Source organism: Carassius auratus, chromosome 32, assembly GCF_003368295.1.
Source record: "Carassius auratus strain Wakin chromosome 32, ASM336829v1, whole genome shotgun sequence".
Taxonomy (NCBI): domain Eukaryota; kingdom Metazoa; phylum Chordata; class Actinopteri; order Cypriniformes; family Cyprinidae; genus Carassius; species Carassius auratus.
In genome coordinates, this window is record NC_039274.1 from 28,844,125 (window position 1) to 28,869,523 (window position 25,399).

At 38.2% G+C, this 25,399-nt stretch overlaps 1 pseudogene; it reads right to left on the reverse strand.

The window, feature by feature from the left end:
* LOC113052433 (paired box protein Pax-6-like) overlaps positions 1–25,399 on the reverse strand; it is a 66,983-nt pseudogene that overhangs the window by 9,883 nt on the left and 31,701 nt on the right.

Here is a 25,399-nt window from a genome sequence, read left to right on the forward strand (position 1 = left end):
TCAAACTTTTCAGGATGCCGCAGCGCAAGAATATCAGACCTGAACTAGGAAGTTGGTCACCCAGATCACAGGGTACCAGTTAAATTGCATGGAGACACCGGAGAGCGCCTAGATGTTCCTCTGAGGTGCTCGCTCATCGCAGTTGTGCTGCCGTGGTACACCATATCGGTTTTGCAAAGGGAACAAAGAGACGTTTTATTTGTCCTCTGTTTAAAGTATTCTCATACTTTTAATAACAGTGGTCTCTGTTTGTGATAGAATGCAACTTCTTCATTCGCCGTATGCCATTATGCAAGATGTAAACAGTGTGACGCGTCCACGCATTGCACGCATTTTGTAGTCGACGTAAACGATGACGTCGACACGTCGTTGCAGCACTAATTAGTGGTGGAAATTATGATTCTTTCTAGAGATTCGTTCATTTTCGGTTCATTCACCAAAATGATTAGTTCAGAGATAATTTCTTCGTTTTACACAGAATATGCCAGCAGGTGGCAAAAGAGTGTATTATGTGTTATGTCTTACGTCAACGAACGCATTCACTTGTTACAAAAACTGATCTGGGCTTTATTAAAATGTGTGTATAATCGTGTTCGATATAGGAAGTCTAATTGAGTTGTTCAGATGAACAAAGCACGGGGTTTCTTGCCTAATTAGCATTTTAATTGTTTGGTCAGACAGTTTGTGTATTATATATTCACATTCATCAATCGGGGATTAACCTTTCTTTTACGGTCTATGGATTAAACGCGGAGTTGCTAAATATCAAGACGAGCGTATGTGCACAGTACTGTACCTATAACTGCGCTTTGCATTTTCGAGATTGACATGTTAAAATAGCAGATTAACCCAGTTTACTCTAATTCAAATGTTCGCGAACAAGATGTGCCAGTTCATTTAATTCACAAACGACGTGTATCCGTTCATTCAGTTCGTTCACGAATGACAGGTGTGCCAGTTCAGTCATTTCACTCACGAACGATAAGATCTCTAGATCTAGTTCTGACTCATATGAAACTCGTTCATTGAAGGGCGTATTAGTTACTACATTCAACAAATCACATACTCGGTCACATCTCATACTCGAAGGCTATCGGCTCGATGTTGAGTAATTCTTTGACAGGATGAACGGTTGTTACCCGGTTCACTGAGCTGCGCATGCGCTGCTTAAAGCGCCGCGCTGCTATGAGGGGAGGAACTTTACTGAACTTGAGAAATATGAGTCCGTGGATAACATGAACGATTTGTTCGGCTAAAAGATTCGTTCAAAAAGAACGATTCGTTTACGAACGACACATCACTAGCACTAATGGATACATCTGGAACACTGGTTTCACGTTGTAGTATAGACTGTGGAAACAGAGGCTTCTGAAAACTATGAGAATCATTATGCAATGAAAATCATTATGTCTGTAAAACATACCAACAGACATGATTATGGCAATAACGTTAATTGCAGTTATGTGCTATTCACTTACAAGCAGTTCTAAAGATATTTACTTGCATGCTTTCATATTACGGTCCTAGAAAAACTCAGAATTTACTCACACTGCTGTCCTGCGGCAAAACGAGGGTATAATGATCACGCCAGTAGATGGTGAAATATGTCCCCAAGAAAATTGGTCCTGCCAGAATAATTGCATGAAACTTGTCTGTAAAACCTCAGTGAGGTTTAAACATGCACGGTAAGGCAGATAATATCTTTGGACATTTCAGTGTGGATGATGACTACCTCATGGCCTGATTTAACGAACTTTAAGCCTCCTTTCCACAGCACGCGACATTTGTACACGATTGTCGCATTTCTCCCTCTCGCGGCAGGGGTGCTTAACTTTCAAACTGGTCGTGCAGTAGCCCTAACTGTTACCTTGACATGTTCACCATGGTAAAGTTAATAATTTGAATGAATAGAATGTATAATGTATGAATACATCGTCACAAATCAGATTACCGCCTAAATAAAAACAGTAGGTTTTGTGGGGCTAATCACGTAAATAATGGTTTAATAATTATTTCTGCCATAATTATTATGAACCACCATTTTACATAAATCATGTTGAAGAATAATGTCAAGGTTAACAAAATATAGGTAATTCTGACCTCGCACCGAAAGATCACATCCCGTCGGGCGTTTGCACACGGCCTGGTCGCAGAAGTTTAAATATTTGAACGCATCCGAGGCTCAATTTGGATCTGAATTTCCACATACATATGTGATCGGAACTCCACGCGGCTCTCGCACTACTTCTGGCCGCAAACCTGTATTTACCGTCTTCATCTAAAAATGTATTGATTTATGACGCACGGTCTGCGCCGCTAGAGGAGGCGGCCTCAAACTGCGCCTCGGCCGGAAAAAGCCGCGGTGAAAGGCTCAGCCGCTGCGGGAAGTGAAAGAGGCTTGCTGCGGTAAGAACTGAGGAGCGGGCTGGTTGAATGCCTGCTGGTGTTGCGATTCCAGCGCTCAAAGAGAGCCCGGTCTTGATCGGGTCAATCGTGGCGTCAAGCGAGGCGAGCTTGAACTTTGCACGGTCTATTGGCCACGACGTGTGGCTTGGCAAGAAGAGCAGCTGTCGCGATGACGTTTGATGGTGCTCAACGGCCGTGTTTAATGATCATGGTCAGCAAAGTAGCAGATCTGAGAAATCGCCGGTATGGATCTCCTTGTTGGAAGGAAAATTTCGTCTGTGATAAGATGACGGACAGCGCGAACCGGGATGCTGAAAACTGTCAATGAACAGAGATAGGTTCTGCTGTTATTTATACCTTGTCATGAGTTGATTACTGATTGGTCTCCACTTGTGTTAATCAGGTTAATGAACTGCGACTGTTCCTCCCGAACTTTGTTATAAAACAGCATTAAGATATAAAGGTAATATCGCGAGAACAGAACGCGGGAGATAAAAGTCTGCGCGCAGTAATGAGAGGTAGAGAGAGAGAGGGAGAGAATGACGCACACTGTATAATCAGATGTGGCTAATTCCTAATGTTCACCTGTTGTTTAATAAATCAAGTGTTATGATCTGCCGAGCTCCCTGTCGGTGTCCTCCTTCCAACAAAGCCAACGAGTTAGCGCGGTAAAAACTGTAAACCCTGCATATAGAAACGAAGCACATTACATTATTATTAGGTAAATTATAGACACATAATATTGTATTTAAAAAATAACATTAACCGGTATTTTTTCCACCTGAACCGGCTTCGGAACGGTAATAATTCAGAGGAACGCAGGAACAGAAACATTTAAATATCGATTCTGCTCGGAGTGAACCGATTTAATTTTCTTTTCGTTTTCAAGCCCTGATTAAAATAAAGCTGAAATAAAAATCCTTGACAACTAACTGAAATAAAACAAAAGTTTAAATTATCATAAAAATGACAAAAGTCAAAATGAATCTAATTAATATATATATATATATTAGAATTATAACCTAATTCAAAATATTACACACTACAATAGTATTATATAAATAATACTAAAATGAGACTGGTGCCAACTAGGACTTTAATCAAACCAGATATCTAATACAAATAAGGTAGCCATAATGGCAAACAGAAACCTGGCATAATAATGCAGCATGAATGGCTCACAATGTTTGCTCAGCCAAAATGAAGAAAAGGCTTCTCAAAGTTCAAAGGAAAGACCCCTGACACTAGAAAATGTTTTAATATAGATGACTGAGGTCTGCATTGACATTGTAGGAAGAGTTTATCTAGCACTGAGCAGTCTGAGACAGAGATCAATAGAGTAACTCAAGCCAGTACTGCTGGCAGTATGAAGAATGGCAGCATTGTTTGCCAAATAATAAGCAAACAAGCATTTCCATTTTCAATCATCTGCCTTTGTGAGCCACTCTGTTTGAGCAGCTTGGGTCGATATTAGCATGTCAGCGTAATGACAGCTTGGAATAACGTCTCATGCCCTCAAGAGTGAACGTGCCCCTAGAGTCTCTGTGGCATTATGTTTATTTGAAATAGAGAGAGTATTTATTTATGTATTTTTGATATGTGGCTTTGAACTGTACCATGATAGATGGTGCTGCTGTTGCCGCTGAGGTAGCTCTCCACAAGGGGAGCCTGTTCTTCCGACTGCCGGGTCCTGCGCACTCGAGAGCGCCCGTCCAGATTAGACTGCACCATCAGGGGCTCTTGACGTTTCTTTTTCTGCTTCTGTTCCAATAAAGCTCGCTACAAACACACATCAACAGACACATGTGATATTTAGTGTGCAGCCAAACACTACATTATATTAGATGTGTTGGGTAAGTTACTCAAAAAAGTAATAGATTACAATTTACTGATTACTACTTGTAAACTGTAATTTGATTACATTACTGATTACTGCATGTAAAAAGTAATCAGATTACTAATGACTTTACTTTTAAGCTAAAATGTATAAAACTTAAAAAATAAATAAAATTGTAGTTCGAGTAATTTAACATTGACTGAAGAATATTACAAGGTACGAAAACAGCAACTTGACTAATTTAAATTACACCATTTCTAAAACTTAAAGTTCTTAGTATAAACCTGCCTAACAATGAAAAATATATCTTTAAATGTGCCTATACAGTGTTTTATATACAACATTGCTTGCTGAGTGTAAGGTATATGTGTATGCTGGATTAACTGTGTGAGCGTTAAAGATATATAAAACACTGAAAAATATTCTGCTAACATTTCAAACCAAAATTGATGAAAATAAATAGCATATTTGAATGCTAAAAATGGATCTTGTTTATTCGTTTACAAAAGTGCACCCTGTTTGTTTTCTTTATTTTACAAAAGCACAACGTTTTGTTGATATTGTGAGTGTACACAAATAAAAGAAGACCCTTCCCAGATTCAAATTATGTATGATAACAAACAGATTCTAACACTTGTATGTATGATAACAAATGGCAGATCATTTTAAGTTCTTTTCTCTGTTATCAGGAAAAATGCAAGTGATCGCGTCGGCACCACCATCGACCCCGCACAAAACGTGATTTTAAAAGGCATAATATATAAGGCATAATATTTTTCCCTTAACATTACATTTGTAACGCAAGTAATGTAATTATATTGACTTTATTAACTGTAATCAAATTACACAAATTTAAAATGGAATGCATTACATTACTGAATTACCAGTAATGCTGCAATACACAGTTACTGTGTAAGGTGTTATACCCATATTATATGTACATATATGTCTGACATGAAAGAAATGCTAAAATGAAATGTGGGAACAACAAGTAACTGGCACCAAACATATTTATTTCTGAGAGAACTGCCTCTAGCAGTTGCAGTTTAAATCCCATCTTGCCTGGCGAAAAAAAAAAGGCAAAAAAGGCCCAAGGGATAACAAAATGCTGCCCAAAATTACTGCAGTATTACAGCAAGTATTTTTATTAGTGAACATTATTCATTGTACATGGCTAAGTTCCTGTACTTCTGCCAAAGTTTATTTAGATCTTCTGAAGAGAATATTTGAAAAAATAGAGCTAGAGATGAGGATAAGATGCACTCAGGGATGCATTCCTTTGCAATCTCTATATATAAATAATATATTTCTATCAATATCAAAAACTTAAAATCGCAGAAGGATACTGCTGTGCAACAATGTGAAAAGCATCTGCAGAATTTTCTGAAATCCTAAACAACTGATAAGCTAAAGAAATCTTAATAATAAAAATATACTGAATGCTTGTGTAATTAAATTTGCTATTCTCTATTATTCCTCATGTAAGTCATAATAAAACATTGAGTAGTTGCATTTATATAACATAAAAAATTACACCACAAACACTACCATTAAATTGGTCAAAGATGACAGTAAAGACAGTTATAATGTGTCAAAAGATTTCTATTTCAAATAAATGCTGTTCTTTTTATTTTCTTTTTATTCTTTTTATTTTTTTACAGTGTTCCTGTAGCTCAAGTGGTAGAGCATTTTGTTAGCAAGCGCAAGGTTTGGGGCTAGAATCCCAGGGAACACATGTTAGGAGAAAATTGTTAATCTGAATGCAATGTAAATCACTTGGGATAAAAGCATCTGCTAAATGCATACATTTAAATTTTCTTTTGAACATTGTACTCAACACTGAATATTATGCAGCACAACTGGTTTTAAACATTGATAATAAGAAGAAATGGTTCTTAAGAAACCAAATCAGCCTATTAAAATGGTTTCTGAAGGATCATGTGAAAATGAATACTGGAGAAATGCTTGCTGAAAATTTAGCTGAGCCATAACAGGAATAAATGTAAACTATATTAAAAAAGAAAGTTACTTCAAATTTTATAAATTCAGAATATTACTGATTAACTGTATTTTTAGTCAAACACATCGGCCTTGATGAGCATAGGAGCATAATGAGCATAATGAAGACATTAAATTCTTCACAAAGTAAAAGCACATTTTAAGCAGTGGTTCTGCTCTCCATCAATGAATGAGTTTCATCAATGAAAAGAATAAGTAACAAAGTCAGAAAAAGCACGAAAGATGAGCACTAAAATAATTTTTAAACCTTTGAAACATTTGAGCTTCAACAACAATGGAATGGAGCCAAATAAAGAACCACTTGGAGTGCACAGACTGTGTTGCTTCTTCATAAAACTTTAAACGTCCTAGAACTAAAACCAGCCATTACAACATCCCTTCCCTTCACACCCGACTGCATGTTCATCCCAGCATGGGTTTCTCCACACAACATTCTTCACTTTCGTAGCAACCTGACATTATGTACAGCTATAGCAAAGAGTTCTGGGGGGATCCCAGCTCTGGAGTCTATTAAACATTAAAGGAATCCTTATGGTTATACAGTAGTGGGCTTGAGACCAATAGCAGTTCTGTCCAGTCAGGCAGAAAAACATCCTCCCCTGTGCTAGCTTGTGGGTGTGCAGATGAGAGGAAAGAACCTATTACCATGGATTATGCAAGCAGAAACACACCAGAAGCTGCTATGAAATTCCATATATTAAGCCTTTTCTTCATTGTCATTAGTTAACAATACTGAGGAATCGATTTTAATCAATCTTCATTTTGATGAACCAATATAAATTTTCTAAATGACAAAAATGGGTTCTGAATGAATTCAGTCTTGTATTCATTTTTCTGAAAATTCCTATCATTTGCACATAAACTGACAGTCACCACTACTAAGCTACTAATAAATATTATAGAAACGTAATTTTCTGTAAAGTTGTTTTGCAATGGTTTGTATCGTTAAAAGCGCTAAACAAATAAACTAAACCTGAATTGAATGTTTTCTGTTGATGCATGAACAAAACCTTACTAAACATTATTTGCAGCATGTCTCTCATTGAATAATCACACTAAGCTCAGTTGAGTGTTTAGGCATCACGCAAACCATTGCAATTTCTACCCCAGTTTCCACTTGCTTAGGGCCCCCAACACTCTAAACACGCCCCTGACTGAGCTTTGTGCTTTCTGTGTGATATTCAGTAAATATCACAAAATCAATAAAAGGTTTTAACTTCAGGAATGCCATTCAATGTTCATTAGTAAACTAGAAAAAAATAACTACAAAGAGGCGAGGTTTGATAAATAAAAACACTATATTAAATAATAATTCTGTTTTTACTTGTTAGTGATGTCTCATTTATTTGTATATTAGAAGAAATATCAGTGTACAAAAATTTTACTCAGAAGTTGGCAATAAATTCACAAAGAAATTGCAAATAAGAACATGAATTAAACATTACATTTTTAAGTAATAAGACTGAAATAGAACTTTCTTGTAAAATGTAAACCAATAATTGTTTTATTTGCAACTTTGGAAAATACTTCACAGTGTAGTTATGTTTGAATACAAATTTGTGAAAATGAGTTTAAATGTACATTGCAGAATGTTGAAACAATTATATCTTAATTTTTTTTGCATAAAACTGGATTTTATGCAATTTAAATGATTGAACACAGTTTTATTTGAGTGTTGATCATTATATCTAAAAATAAATAAATAGCCATGAATTTGGTTAATCTTAAAAATTAAAGGGGTCGTCAGATGTTACATGCACTTTTACAAGTTATTTGAACAGAAATTTGTGTTCGCAGTGTGTGTACACAACCACCCTGATTATTCTACTGAAATCTTTACCACTTTCTCAAATCAAGCTGATTTAAGATGCCTGTCTTTGTGACATCACACAGACAGGCCCCTATCACGCTAGTTTGATTGACAGTAGTCTTTCAGCACAGACTGGACTGGCGTATTACCTAAGGCTTAGACCCGCCCTGAGTGAGCTGTCATCAGTCCACCATTGTTTCACCACCAGATGTAGACAAAAATGTCTGCAAAGTGATTAAGGTGTTCTCTTGTTGGATGTAATAATGAACAAAGCAGTCATTAATTACTCCCGATGTGAGCCACAGAAGACGCAGTGGATTGTATTTGTTTCTGAAGGGAATACAACCCTGATCTACATCTGATCTGATCTACATTTCGCAAATCATTCATGGTCCAGCTTCACCAACAGAAAAAGTGAGTATAATCTTTGCAAATCGCCTTTCCTAATAATGTGCTAATTAGCAAGTTTCACAATAAAAGTAAACAGTCTCCCTGAGAGTGGCTCAGAAAAGGGGGTGGGGATAGCAGAGCTCATTAACATTTAAAGGAAAATGCTACAAAACGGCTTGCTCTGAAAAGAGCTGTTTTTGACAGGGTTAAAAAAAAAAGTGTTTTTTACACTACCATTGAGAAATTTGAAGCAAACTATGTTACAGACTTTTCATTAAGACCCTAAAGAATCAAATTAGCTTGTGGAAAATGGGCATCGATGAACCATTTAACAATACAGTAATGCACAGTAATGAGAGATTGTTTTTATGAAGAAATTGACATATATATCCAAACAAATCAAAATCAAATCAGATCAAGAGGTTGTGAATCGGAATAAAACAGATCTGTGTAATGTGTCAATACACAGTCTTCTTTTCATAATATCATAGAGACACCATTAAAACAAAAGCTAAAATCCTTAGATTTGAATCTTATGATTTGGTTTGGCTCTAAAATTTGTCATCCTTATGCAAAGACAATGAATTCATGTGTTTTTAATAATGCTTCATGTTCCTACAAGATTGCATCTCCCTCAGGGGTTTCTACACAAAGCTCGTTCTATCTGCGGTACCTTGTTGCTTGGGAAAACATGCCTTTGTGCAGCGCACACAGATCTCCATATTGATGTTTTAATAAAAAGTTGTTTATCTGTGAACACATTGCCTAAACACGTTCGCCGTCTGTGCTCTCCACTGTTTTCAGAGCTGATGCTAAACAGCGCTACCACATAAAACATAATGTTTCAGTATCATTGAAAGTGATTGTTCTAAATATGCATTGATACAGCACCTTAAAATTCATTGAAATGCATTGGTCAAAGACTCATGAGGCCATAGAGAGCACAAAGAGGCTGGCTAAGGTGATGCTCAACAATTTCAGGCTTGGCTCCTTCAAGGTTATTATGCAAAGCAGATAGGCAATAAACATGGTAATTTGGTCTCATGGTCTTGTGAAGAGTGTGGGAGGTTCATTAAAGAGCAGCCGAGTGCTGTGGGCTAAACCTATTGGCTTGAGTCCAGATTTGGAGCAGATTATGCGTGTCTCCCTATCCAGCTGCAGAAACCTCTGGTGTCTACAACACAACAGCAAACAAACAGATGCAAAGCACCCTCAAGGAGATATCCTCCAAACTCCCCCACTGCAGAGGCAAGGAAAACAAAGGTTTGGGTTCCTAATGTTTACAGCTCATTAAAATCCTATCTCCCATCTACAGCCCACCTCTAGACATTTTGGACAGCTTATGAGAGGAAGGACTTTGACAGGCCTGTCAGTTTTCTCTGAAAAAAGGTTTCAAGGCTGAGGCAGATGCTCTTTCTGTCTCCTCTAACACCCTAAATCTGTCCCAGCTCTGTAGTTCTGATACTTTGAGAATACGTCACTAAATCTTTTTATATCTGTCTGAATTCTGAAAGCAAACCAACTAAATCTGTTCTGATCGTGATACTGCTACCTGCAACTACAGTATTTTGCTGAATGTCACTAGTATTTCAATATTAATTCCTAATCATGTTTAATTATGAACTACATCTCATAATAATCATCTTAAATAATGACATTTAATTTCTGAAAAAAAAGCTAGCTACTCATTGTAGTAAAAATGACTTTGAAGCACATTCGTAATAATGTATATATATATATATATATATATATATATATATATATATATATATATATATATATATATATATATCGAGCATCGCGTTAGTTCAGTCAGGTCATGTTAGTCATGCTTGCATCAGCTGACAGTCAGCTGTTCCTGACGTGTACCAATCCAGTCTTGACACCTATCACCTGAGGTCTATTTAAATTCCCATTATTCAGTGTCTCTCCATCGCATTTCTGCTTGCAATTAAATCCCTCCTCCAACCCCAACTCCACCAACTGAACCTGTAATCTGATCTGTTCTCTCTTTACAGTGTCTTCATTGGAAGCAGTCTCTATGACATTTTGTTTACAACTCATGTAATTGTGAATTTTAATTATGTATGCTTATAATGGTTCTGTTCTGTACCCCAGGGTGGTTTGTCTTGCTGCTTTCCCCGCTCTGTCCAAGCATGGCTGCATGGACAGGCGTGTGGAGTGTTGCCCAGAACATAACCATACCACCAACACTAACTGTATGCAATTATAATTGTCATTAAATATACTTGACGGAAGTTGTCCTGATTGAAATATATATATATATATCCACAGTACACATTACCATTCAGATTTTCGACAGCAAGATATTTTAGGAATTAATACTTTTATTCAGCAAGAATGCATTAAATGGATGCATTTATTATGCTGAACAAAATTATAAATGCAACACTTTTGTTTTTGCCCCCATTTTTCATGAGCTTAACTCTCATGGAGACTTTTCCTATGTACACAAAAGGCCTATTTCTATCAAATATTGTTCACAAATCTGTCTGCCTAGATAGAATCCACTTCACAGCTGTAGCATATCAAGATGCTGATTGGACAATATTGGCTGATTTGCATAACCAAAGAATTTCTGCACAAACTGTCAGAAACCATCTCAGGGAAGTATATCTGCATGCTCGTCGTCCTCATCGGGGTCTTGACCTGACTGCAGTTCGTCTTCGTTACCGACTTGAGTGGGCAAATGCTCACATTCGATGGTGTCTTGTGTTTTGGAGAGGTGTTCTCTTCACGGATGAATCCCGGGTTTCACTGTATAGGGCAGATGGCAGACAGCATGTATGGCATCTTGTGGGTGAGCGGTTTGCTGATGTCAACATTGTGAATCATGTGGTGTATGGTGGCGGTGGGGTTATGGTATAGGCAGGTGTATGTTATGGACAATGAACACAGGTGCATTTTATTGATGTCATTTTGAATGCAGAGAGATACAGTGACGAGATCCTGAGGCCGGTTGTTGTGACATTCATCCACGACCATCACCTCATGTTGCAGCATGATAACGCACATCCCCATGTTGGAAGGATCTGTATACAATTCCTGAAAACTGAAAACATCGCAGTTCTTGCATGGCCAGAATACTCACCAGACATGTCACCCATTGAGCATGTTTGGGATGCTCTCGATCAGCGTATACAACAGCGTGTTCCAGTTCCTGCCAATATCCAGCAACTTCGCATAACCAAATTTTTTTGTACAGCACCTTGGGCAGCAGCTGTTGTATTAATGTGTACTTTATAAGTGAAATAAATAGAAACCGATTGAAGAGAAGTGGACCAACATTTCACAGGCCACAATCAACATCCTGATCAACTATATGCGAAGGAAATGTGCTGCACTGTGTGAGACAAACGGTTGTCACATCAGATACAGACTGGTTTTTGGACCCCCAATACAGTAAAACTGCACATTTTAGAATGACCTTTTATTGTGGGCAGCCTGAGGCACACCTGTGCAATAATCATGCTGTCTAATCAGCATCTTGATATGCCACAGCTGTAAGGTGTATGGATTATCTCTGCAAAGAAGAAGTGTTCTCTAACACAGATTTAGACAGAATTGTGAACAATATTTGAGAGAAATAGGCTTTTTGTGTACATAGAAGAATTCTTAGATCTTTAAGATCAGTTCATGAAAAATGGGGGCAAAAATAAAATTCAATTCAATTCAATTCAAAGCTTTTATTGTCATGTACCCAGTGAGGAAAACAAGTTACCCTGAGCAATGAAATTCTTACTTTGCGGTCCACAATGAATGCCAAGACTTTACACTATACACACACATACACAAACTATACACACACACACACGCACACACACACACACACACACACACACACACACATATACATATATATATATATATATATATATATATATATACATACATACAATGTAAGAAACATAATAATAAAACTATGCTGCAGTAGTAGGAATATAGACTATGAAAATAGAAATATAGACTATGTATATGATATCTATATATGCAAATGTACAGTATTAACTTTTGTGCAAAAAAACAATAGTGCAGAAACGTGCAAATTGAGTAGAAATACTTGATAACAATAGCAGCAGTAACAGACAGAAACTGATCTAGTGATCGGTCCTATCATCAGCAAACTTCAGTATGATGTTGTCCTTGTGGGATGCTACACAGGACATGTGTAAACAGTGTGTAGAGGATGGGACTGAAAACACACCCTTGTGGGGTGCCAGTGTTTCTTATTACGGTGTCTGAGGTCCTATTTCCAATCCTAACAGACTGTGGTCCGCCAGTCAGGAAGTCTAGGAGCCAGTCACAAAGTGTGGGGTGTAGTCCAAGTACAATCACTTTGCGTTTGTACAAAAAGTGTTGCGTTTATAATTTTGTTCAGTATAGTTTTATGCATTTCTTAATATGTTACACCTCTCAAAATATACTGTTATGGCGTGTCTCAGTCAGAATACTGGCATGACAGGACAAAAACAATAAAACCCATTACAAACGAGGCAGTTGTTGCATCCAGTGGTAACATAATTACAGCTTATAATGACTTAATTACGTTACTTATCGCGCCACGAAAGCATATAACCATGTCTGCATTTGTGATCGGAGAAACGACAAACAACAAGCAGTACTCTACACTGCTCAAAACTCGCATTTGAATCGTCGCTGGCAAATCCTTTACATATGTAAACCTACTTCCATACTGTGAGTCAGAAGCACCGGATTGTCCTTGCAAAGATTGAGGAATGGCTTGAGTGGGCAGCAGCCAGCGGCTATAACAAGTAATGGCCAGCGGATTCAACAAAGGATCGGCCGGGGGTTGCCGCAACCACATGTGATGACCCTGGACCATGTACAACCAGATAGTCACTTAAAAAAAAATAATAATTTAAATAAAAAATCTTACATTCCTGCAGTGTTTTGCACTGCTCCTGGTCAGGGTTTAATTCCAACTGTCAGTACTTAATGCCTAAAGAAATTTGAGGAAAATTATATACTTGTGGAAAAGAATAACTAACTCATAGAGTACTAACATGGACTGCCCAAAAACTTTGTGAAGGTTTCCAAGGAAACCATCTGCCGTTCTAAGCGTCTAGTGTTAAATAACAAAGGATTATCAGAATTCCAAATGCAAACTGCAAGGCTATTGAAGACCACAGAGGAACGAGTCTGGCTAACTGAAAGAATCTATGTTGGCATAAGTTTTCAAAGCTATCTGGGGCAAGTCTATTGAAGTAACAGCACATAACGTAAGGCAAAGGGACTGTTGGCATATGGAATCTTATCAAAGCCTTTTTCTTTAAACTGTCTTGAGAATATGTTTCCATGACGTGACTCCTCAATGAACGGTTTCTCTCTCATTGCTCTGTTTCTGCCTGTTTTGTTTTTGTTCATTTTTTATTTATTTATCTAATTTCCTTTGAGCCGAGTCTTCTGAACACAGTGCTGAAAAGAAACCAAAGGAAGACTCACCTGTCTGTCAAGCTTCTGTTGTCGTAGGTTCGTGCCCTCATCATCCAAGGTGCTGCAGGAGAACAAAAACAAGATTAATGGGGAAACCTATCAAAAAAAGATGTGCCACAGTGAGAGAATAGCACCAACAGAGACGAAATTACTAGAGGTCCTTTTGTGTATACAAAGATAGTCCAGCGCCAAGAGAAGCATACGGTGAAAGAAAATATAACCTATCAATGATTTAATTAAAGGTGCTCTTTACAGAAAAGAGTTTCCACTAAAACTCTGCTGCACAGGATATGACATAAGTCTTCAGTATTCAGCATATCTTAGCTCATACATTATTGAAAAAGCCACCAGTCGCTCTTTATTTACTAGTCATTAAACCTATAATATGGGCAAAACAGTATATAAATAGCACATATGAAAAAAATGACATTTTTTAATGACACAGACAATGCTGCTGTGTTGGTCATGCCTATGACTCATTGAGCTGTGAGGAGGGAGGTCTTTAGTGATGCTTTTGTGCTCTGCCTGTCCCTCCTCTCATTCACTTTAATCAGCTGTGACATTCACTCCAGACCTCCTTATGCATTTCTGCTGCCTGTTATTGCTGAACCAAAAGCTGTGTTAATTAAATGGCAATGGAGGGCTTCCTCTGTGGCTGTGGTGGGTCATGCATGGAGAAGAAGTGTGACAGATCAAGGGTGGTGTGGAAAAGGATTTGTGCTGTATAATCTGTACAGCACAACCAGGGTGCTGGTTTGAACAATTGATAGGAACGTATTTCACAATCAATCAGCGTATAGAGATGCACAGTTACAAATACGGTAAAGAAATCAAGGGATGTCATTAGACAATAAAGAAATCATTAAAAAAAGATGAACAGCAGTTCAGAACACCACAGGCATTTACTCATTTCCTTGATGGCATTATAAAACACAAACAAACATGCTAATCAAAAGCTCTCATTTTTACAAGTTTTTAGTAAGATAAAATGGAAGCTAGAACAATAGATAGACTGAGTGACAGAATGATAAAAAGAACAGAAAGAACGACAGACAGACCTATAGATAGATGATGCTCTAAACTTGTCTTTTCAGGAGGATTATACTAGAGTCTTTCTTCCTCTTGCTCGGATGGATATTCCAGTGCCTAGCTGCAAAAACCTTAGAGTCTCAACTTTTTTTATTTAAACCTGAGAAATCGAACTCTCTGTGGACTGCCAACACTGACACCCTTTTATCACACATGCACATGGGCATGAAGATACATGCCCACAAACACACACTCGAATACTGACAACTATTCTGGTAACTCGCACACTTACTCAAACCTCAGGATACAGAAATAGTCATGCTTATTTGCACACATTCATGAACTCCCTTTTAAAGCTAAAATACATAAATGCACACATGCACGAAGCATAATGCCTAATATGTTAGCAGTCAAGAGTGTCAGTTCCCATCAGATTGGCGGATAATGACATAAACAGAGCGGTTATAATGAGGGTCAACAAGGGATGAGAAATAAATTGATATGTTCTGACAGCTGCCTGCAATGTGCAGTAGAATTTCTCTCCCTCACTATCAAGCTTCGCTGATGACAGTGACAATTCACTTTGTGTGTCATTGTGTGTGTGTGTGTGTGTGTGTGTGTGTGTGTGTGTGTGTGTATGTGCATGTGGGTGTTTGTATGTGTGTGTAATGGAATAAGAAAATAACATTTGCTGATTTGCATGCTGTACTTTTAACTGCAAATTCTCATCAAAACAATTAAAATGCACTACAGAAAGAAACGGTGAATAATTTATTTAAAATCAAAACAAAACGAGCTATGACCCACAAGAATGTTCAAGCATTATGAGCACTGTAAAAAAATAATACTCATTTTTGTCTTGTATTCCAGCAAAAAATATCTAAAAAAATCCTAAATTAGGATTTACTCAAGAAGTAAAATTGCATGAGACATCAGACAAGGTCTGTTTTTAGAGAACAGATCTTAAATTAAGTTCACTTTTCTTCTGCTTCTTTTATATTGCATGGAGTGTAAAAAAAAAAAGATTTTGAGAGCAAGTGATAATAACAGAATACATTTTTCCCCTTAAAGCAGTAGGGATGATTGTGTATTTCTTTACACTACTCTGCTACACAATTCAAGAACGAAGGTCAGTCACACTTTTCTAAAGAGTTATGCAAGTCTTTTTTTTTTTCTTGGAGCCACATGTTTCTTTCTCTATGATTACGCAATGAGACTCTAATTTTGATTCAGTCTTTTCACAACTATCTGCTGCTATTCACTGAGTGCGTCACAGGACAACAACAGGAAGGTTTGTCCATGTAGGTTTGTAACCTACCAGAGCACACTGGCTCACTCATAAACTAGTCAAGGCTGTGAAATTAGTGTTTGTGATTGTGATGCAGAACGTCCAGCTGAGGCAACCCCAGCTATGCCAGCGTGATCTCTAAGTTCAATACATTTTTTATAGCAAGCCCCATCTGCAGGGGAGGAGATGCTCATCACACAAGGTAAAAAAGCCATGAAGAGCTCAATGGCCCTGCTGACAAAGGGAGACATGAGAGAAGGACACATTACCTTCCCACTGCTGTTTGTTTCCTAGTCCTTTAGACTGCAGGGGGTGTCAAACTAGGGCTGCAACTAACGATTATTTTGATAATCGATTAATCTGTCGATTATTTTTACGATTAATCGATTAATCGGTTTATGTACTTATATTTTAGTTTTTTTCCATTTTTTCCCCAAGTAAATTATTAATAAAGGGTCTTTATCATTCAGCATAGATTTTTAAGAGAGTTTAACCATTTTGCATTGTCATATCCTCATCAGAAATATACCTGGAGTTGTTTTATTATGTTAGTAATCCTTTGTCGAACTCTTCTGCAATCAAAACACTGACCCATACTCTAGCAAAATTCACAAGGAGATTTCAAATATTGTTTTCACCATGGCAGTCCTTAGAGCTCCTAAAGTAGTTTAACATCCCAAACAAAGCTTAAGGAATCTTTGAGAACATATTTTCACGAAGTATAAGGATAAAACAGAATAAAATTGCAGTGCATTGTATTTTATTATTTACTGGGAAAAAGCTTTATAGCTTATGCTGTGAAATTGTAAACAATCCTTCGAAAAAAAAGTGCCAATGGCATGAAACCTGAATGGAACTCACAATTTAAAGTAAAATCCATCAGAAGGTTGTCCAGAAAAAAAAATTGGGACACACAAAAAACCTGCTGTGTGAAAAAGAGCAGTGAATACTTAGAAAAGAAGTGCATTTTAAATATACTCAAACATTTACCTCTCATTCAGTCATAATTAGGCTGCAAGTCTGAATTATGAACTGGTAAAGGACAAACTGATCACATAACATGTTTGTAAAGCTTTAAATGTTAACTGTTAAAAAACAATGTTATCAGCTTTTACGACTAAACATTTGCAAACAACCTTGTACTGGAGAATCTGCACAAATAAAATTCTTAGGGGCCGTTCACATATCGCACCTAAAAACGCGTGGAAAACGCTAGTCGCGCCGCTTTCTCCTTCTTTCCAAAGCGCTCGGGCAGAAGCGCCCCTGAGGTGTCTGCCTTTGCTAAGCAACCATGACGTGCTCTCTCCATGACGTGCCCTCTCCATGAAGACCCGGAAATTTCAGCAAAGGATAAATGGATGCGGTGTGGACGCGCCTGGAAAAACGGGCGCATCGCACCGCGTGCGTGTCGCGACCGCGTCGCTTCCATTATGAGAGTGCATACTGCGCGCCTACATAGGAAATAACGAACTTGAGCACGCAAAAGACACGATATGTGAACGGCCCCTTAAACAGTTCAGTAGTGCAGAGTTTACAGGTTACTCTTCATTTTGAAGGCTCAAAGTAAAGTACTCCCACTTCCCGCTGAATGCTGCAGAGACGCTGTTCGGGAAGCACGTGACATAAAACGAGGCCAGCTATTGGCTATTCGCTACTTCACCTGCTGTACTGGCTGAGTAAAACCTCCGGTGGCCAGTGTTGCCAATTTAGCGGATTTGTCGCTAGATTTAGCGACTTTTCAAACCCCCATAGCGACTTTTTTCCAAAAAAGCGACTAGCGACAAATCTAGCGACTTTTTTTTGACAGACCTTATTTATTCTCTGAGACTCTCCAGTACTGCCGAACGAGCACAAGCGCTCGCGCTCTCTCTCTCTCTCTCTCTCTCTCTCCCCCCCCCACAGGCAGCGCGCGCACACGCATCTCTATCTGCCCTGTTCAGCGAGCAGAGAGGAGCAGCACTTTCAGTTAAAAAATGATATTCTGTTGCTTCAAACTCTATTTTACATACAAGTACAGTCGAAATCACAGTTCAACCATTGTCTTAATCTTATGTGTATGTTATTTCATAGTCGTGAATAGGATTTTAGTGCACAGATTAACATCTTTGAGAGCTGGTATGTAGTCTTAATGGACCGCGTTTCAGTCATTATAATATTAATTCCGTTGTCTGACAACAGAAACATTAAAATATAATAATAAAAAACGTTTTATTGAGAATTTTTGCAGCATTAAAATGCAGTACATGAGCACAGAAAGGGCGAGATAATATGACGCACCTACGTCATGAATATGGTAATTACCATATGACGTCATCTAGCGACATTTAGCGACTTTTCAGGCAGGGTTTAGCTACTTTCCATTGAAAGAAGTTGGCAACACTGCCGGTGGCTCATTACTGCCACACTTTGGTCACCGCAGATTTGAAATATACACGAAATGAGCCGCTTATGGCAAATAAAATTTATTTAACGACGAATCGATTACTAAATTAGTTGACAACTATTTTAATAATCGATTTTAATCGATTAAATCGATTCGTTGTTTCAGCTCTATGTCAAACATAAGAATATTGACTACCATCACAAAGGCAGAGATCCAGATCTTGCTGCATTACCAGTCTGCCTGAAAGCAAGACACTTAATAGCAAATCACCCTACTGCTGCTTCTCTAATTATTGACCTACTTTCTTTTTAGGATGGGAATCATTTCTGAAATTCACATATGAGTGATCCAAATATTCAACCACAGCTCTAAGGCACAATATATACACTGAAAAAAAAAAGTTTTATTCATCCAATTAAAAAAAAAGTAGGGTAATGATTCACTTCTATATTTTAACTAGAACCAATGAAAAATAAATAACTTGCTCTTAAGGCAATTTTTTTTTTCAATGTATTTTTATAAACCAAAGAACAAAGAACATTTCAGATGGAAAAAAGCTATTGCTCATAGGTTGCTCTTTCTTGGCCAAGGAAGTTATTGAATGATTAATTGCAGATGTTAGCAAATATACAGTGGACAGATAGAATGGGTTGAGCTGTTGACATCTCTCAAGGAGTTTACTATTGTCCTATATTCTCCCAAAAATGCAGTTTATGATTATTTACACACCCTCATGACATTCCAAAGCTGTGTGAATTTATATTTTCTGTGGGACACTAAATATTTTATTTGGACCCCAGTGATAACATTGTACTGCATGGCTTTCATTGAAAATATTATTTTCTGTTCTGCAGAAAAAAAGTCTTAAAGGTTTTGAACAACAGCAAATTATAGTAAATTATGGAAAACATTTCTTAAGGTTCAAATAACTCTCCTTCTTATCCCACTTCTGACTACAACAACAAGTGAGAGATATAATTTATGATTTTCTTTTCTACGGGTTTATTTAAAACAAGTGACTCATGTGCTTCTCTTTCCATTACAGTTCCCTTGAGCTTCTCTAGTGCCAAAGCTGGTTAGATTTCTCAGATCCTTTCAGGTCACAATCACAGACCTCACACACAAGAAACTGGGGTGTGGGAGAGGGCATATCTTCACAATCAAAACACACTCCCATAGAGATCGTCTTAGACCCTCCAGGGTAGGTTGAGCGGTACCTTTAGCTCTTTGCAACAAGCGGCAAGTGCTCCCTGATGTAATTTTCCAAAGAAAGAGTGGAGGAAAGTGGGCTTGTAACTTATAGCAACCAAGAGCCATTGAGAGAGCAGAGGCCGTGCAGCCATGGCAATGAGCCTCCTATAAGAAGCAGCAGCAGATATGCCTCCAACAGCAAATATAAATCAAAAGCATGATTATATTACTATTTACACTGATAATCATTGATCGTACCCCACCTAAATTTAAAAAAAAAAGTTATATGCAAAATTAATGCAGAGTATTCTGAAAAAATAAATGAGCCTAGTTTATATATATTAGGGAAAAACTCTGACTTCACACATTTTAATAAGTGTCACAAAGTTTTTACATTCTGAAAGGGAAATTCAATACATATGCATGGCGCAGTGGATAAGTCACATGCCTTTGGTGTGAGAGACCCGGGTTCAAATCTACTGTGAGACACCAATGTGTCCCTGAGCATTCAGCAAGATACTTAACCCCTAGTTGCTCCAGATGCGAGCGACCTCTGAAATATATAGCAATTGTAAGTCGCTTTGGATAAAAGCGTGAGCTAAATGAATGCATGAATTAATTTTGTTGTTGTTGTTTGTTTTTAGTTAGGAAAGTATATTATGAATAAATAAATAAATATCTCATCTATGGGAGCCAGTTGGAGTTCTAAAAGTTCCCAAAGCATACAAACACAAACAACATACATTAAATACAGCCATAGCACTGACAGACAAGGTATAGTGACAATGCAGCAGTGACAGTTACGTCAACCGGCTCAGAAAGGGCCATAGTTATTGCTGAGCCCTGTAATAGATTTAGACCAGCTTATATAAACAAAACCTCAGCAGCATCTACACAACCAGACACTCACAAACTAGCTCTGAGCGCTAAACTAGCAGCATGAGAAACATGAAAGTACAACAGATAAAGACAAGGACGAGAGGATCACCTTTACAGCCCTGTCAGCAAACCACTCCATTCATCTTCCTACAGGTATTTCCCCCATCAAAGACACCTATCCACTCCAACCAAACACACATGCTCACTCTCTCACCAACAAACATATGTACCTGTAAGGGATCCAGTCAGATGAGTGTTTGGAGCTCATATCTGTATGCGTTGAACAGGTTCCGAGGGCAGGAGGAAGAGTAGCAGCAACAGAGTAGGACAGTAGCAGCGATGCCAACAACAGAGCCCATTCAGCCCAACCATTCCCTGCACTTCTGTCTCCGCTATCTACAGATCTACAGTCTCTTCCATTCACACATATTCTGCCTGCAATCCGCAATGGATCCTTTCCATTGTGAGCCGGACTCAGCTGCCTCGGTGTGACTCCAGTTCCCTCGACATGTGCTTCTTTTCTGTTTGTTCACAATCCCTTGTGTTTTATTCTTCCGTTCACCTTCAATGTGTGTCTCTCGTCATCATCTTATATGCTGCTCTGTGTACTGTGGCTCTCGCTCACTCTGCCTTGTACCGACTGCCTCCTTCCCTCCCTTCTCTCTCTCACTCTCTCACTTGTTCTCTCTTTCAGACTACTGTCATTATAACATTACACACAGCCCCAAGAAGGGAGAACATATAGTGAATCCCTTTTGTCTAGCTGCTTTGATGTTCGTTGCGATGCTCTGCTGGTCCATCAACACACACACAGATACACACGAAGCTCTGAAAAGCGGGAGCCTCACATGGGTTTTCTGAGCCATGATTTATTCATCCCTTAATTCAGCACTGGGCTCATTAACATTGGACAGAGCAGCACAGTTGTAATTGTCTTTGGTTTAACACGCTAAATCCAAACTCAGCATATTATTTTCTCTTTGTTTATTGGCTTTCCGCTTTTCTTTTCTTTTTTGGTCCCCGGTACTTCACTCAGCTAAATGTGAAGTCTGACTTCATATACATATTTTAATAACAGCATTATCACACCGCCTTCATTAGCTGCCACCAAGAACAAAGGTAAATTAACTTGTCACCATTGTGCATGTTGTCTTTCTATGCTAAAATCATATTCAGAATTTAAGAATGATGCATGACTTCTGCAGCAGTTTGTAATCATTTATGCTAATTTTAATCAAACATGATGGTGGCTCCTTTAATCTAAATGAAAAATTATCTTCCTCAGCTTCCTGTATGGTTTTAAATTATATGTCGTTTCGTATTTGTCTCAAGCACACTCCTGTAAGCCTCTAATATCGTCATGGAGCCTGAAGTGTATTCTGTTTTACAGTATATCAGCTTCCTCATCTCTCCTCTGGACTCCCTCATCTTTCTTAGTGTCACACTTAGTCATGTTGATTTAGTGCATGGGTCAGGCACACACTTCCTTTACCAGTAAAATGCTCTTGGCGCTTTGTGTGCGTGTGTGCTGTTTTTGCCAGTTAAATGAATCAGAATATATGAAGTAAAATCAGCAAGAAACAAGTAAAACTACAGCACAATACTTTAGGAAAGAACCATGCATTAAACAAGTCCCAAGAGTAGAAACACCATTGATTAACTTGCAAAAGGTCTGGTCCACATAACAGCCTATTCTGGACTAGAACAGTATGTTCAGATAGGAAGAGTCTGATGAATGACATGTAAATCAATCAATCAAAAAGCATGGCAGTCTCTGTGAATGGCTCTGAAAACAGAGTAGAGACGTCGGCATGAAATGAAGCTTCGCCAATATCCTGTAAACGCATGTTACTGATATTATTGTGAATGATATTTCCATGTATATCCGTTTAACTTTTGTCTGTAAAAATTACAGACTTCCCTCTGGTGATATATGCTGGACTGTTCCAATCATTTAGTCCACTTACACCTAACTCAGAATATATCTTCACATACTTAATTACACAGAACATCTGCTTGTGAGTATCTTGCTGGTAAATGGCTCAAAAGTGTTTTATAGAAAGCTGAATATCTTTCAAGAGATTTAATTCACTATCCTCAGTCACCAGGGCAGTCCCCTGGGAACTACATTTCCCAGCATCCCTTCTGGTCAACACCTACACTCAGTCAGCCATCACCACACGCACCAAAGATGATCTCATTAAGCCTAGTATGAGATCGGTTACTCTCCACTTCTTTCTTGTCTGGTCGCATCTGTCTATGTATGAGGACTTACCTGGCTACTTCCTTGGATAGTTACCTGTCTTCAGTCAGTTTTTAGTTCCAGCCACTGCACTGCACTGAAGTAGTTTAAGTCTTTGGTTATTTTAATTGTGATGGTTTTGGCTCACATTTAACAAAAACCCACCAATTAATCTCATATCTCAACAAATTAGAATCTGTTGACATGCCAATAAGCTATTCAACTCAAAACACCTGCAAAGGTTTCCTAAACCTTCAAAATTGTCTCTCAGTTTGGTTCACTAGGCTACGCAATCTTGGGGAAGACTGCTGATCTTACAGTTGTCCAGAAGACAATCATTGACACCCTTCACAAGGAGGGTAAGCCACAAACATTCATTGCCATAAGAAGCTGGCAGTTCACAGTGCTGTATCCAAGCATGCTAAAAGAAAGCTGAGTGGAAAAAAAGATGCACAACCAACCGAGAGAACCGCAGCCTTATGAGAATTGTCAAGCAAATTCAATTCAAGAATTTGAGTGAACTTCACAAGGAATGGACTGAGGCTGGGGTCAAGGCATATGGACATGTCGCGGAATTTGGCTACAGTTGTCGTATCCCTCTTGTTTATCCACTCCTGAACCACAAACAATGTCAGAAGCATCTTAACTGGGCTAAGGAGAAGGAGAACTAGACTGTTGCCCAGTGGTCCAAAGTCCTCTTTTCAGATGAGAGCCAATTTTGTATTACATTTGGAAACCAAGGTAATAGAGTCTGGAGGAAGGATGGAGAAGCTCGTAGCCCAAGTTGCTTGAAGTCCAGTGTAAAGTTTCCACAGTCTGTGATGATTTGGGCTGGAATGTCATCTACTGGTGTTTGTTCATTGTTTTTTTTTTTGAAAACCAAAGTCACTGCACCCATTTTAGAGAAGTTCATGCTTCCTCCTGCTGAACAGCTGTTTGAAGATGCTGATTTCATTTTCCAGCAGGATTTGGCACCTACCCACACTGCCAAAAGCACCAAAAGTTGGTTAAATGACCATGGTGTTGGTGTGCTTCACTGACCAGCAAACTCACCAGACCTGAACCCCATAGATTCTCTGTCTCTGTATTGTCAAGAGGAAAATGAGAAACAAGAGACCAAAAAAAAACAGATGAGCTGAAGGCCACTGTCAAAGAAACCTGGGCTTCCATACCACCTCAGCTCTGCCTCAAACTGATCACCTCCATGCCACGCCGAATTGAGGCAGTAATTAAAGCAAAAGGAGCCCATACCAAGTACTGAGTATATGTACAGTAAATGGTCATATTTTCCAGAAGGCCAACAACTCACTAAAAAGTGAATTGGTGGGTTTTTGTTAAATGTGAGCCAAAATCATCACAATTAAAAGAACCAAAGACTTAAACTACTTCAGTCTGTGTACATTTAATTTATTTAATACACGAGTTTAACAATTTGAGTTTAATTTGAGTTTGACCTGTAAGTGAACTCTATGGTAATAATCTGCAAGAATAACTTTGTTGAATGTATCAATGTGTTTACAAATGACTTATTTGAATTATTCATTGATATAACATTGCACTGAGCTGTTAGAAAATAAATGCGTAGAGACGCTATTGCTTTTATAATGTCAGGAACTGATGAATAGGCTTTTTGAACTGGTTCAATGAGCTGATCTGTCTGAAAAGAACCTATATATGGAAATGAATCAGACTTTGCATCACTACAGGAAACCCAGTTCAGTCATTCTAGGTCTGTTCACTTCTAATAAGAATACCCCAACCAATTCCATAGCTTTTCATATGTGTGTTCCAGGCTACATGTCTTTTTTGTGGCACATACCATTTCCAAAGTACAGAACAAGATGCCAGCTAACCTCAGCCCATATGAGGAGGCGGAGAAAGAAGTGATTCCAACCCCTAACCAGCTCAGTCCACTGGGAACTACATTTCCCAGCATCCCTTCTAGTCAACTCTGCAATCAGTCAGCCATCAACACACCTGCCATAGATGATCTCATCAAGCCATATATATAGAGTAGTTACTCTCCACTTCTTCCTTTTCTGGTCTCGTCTCTCCACATATGAGTACTTACCTAGCTACTTCCTTGGATACTTAACTGTCTTCTGTCAGTCTTCAATTCCAGTCTTTACTAAGCCTTCACCAAACACCTGCCTGCACCTACAACAAAGTACTGTTTATGCTCAAACTAAGTGGTATCTATCTTCATTGAATAATATACTCACCTGTTTAACATGCTGCTTCTCTGAAATGCCTGTAAATTAATACTTTTTTTACACTACCTCTGAGTCTTCTCCTTCTGTGCTTGTGATGTATATGTTTTATCCAGGTTGAGCATTAATGACAATAAAACAAATTCTAAATAATGGCATCAGTTTAGAGCTGGATATTGCAAACTATCCAAGTATGTCTTATAGACCGAAATGTTACAATGCAGCATGTTCAGGAAATAT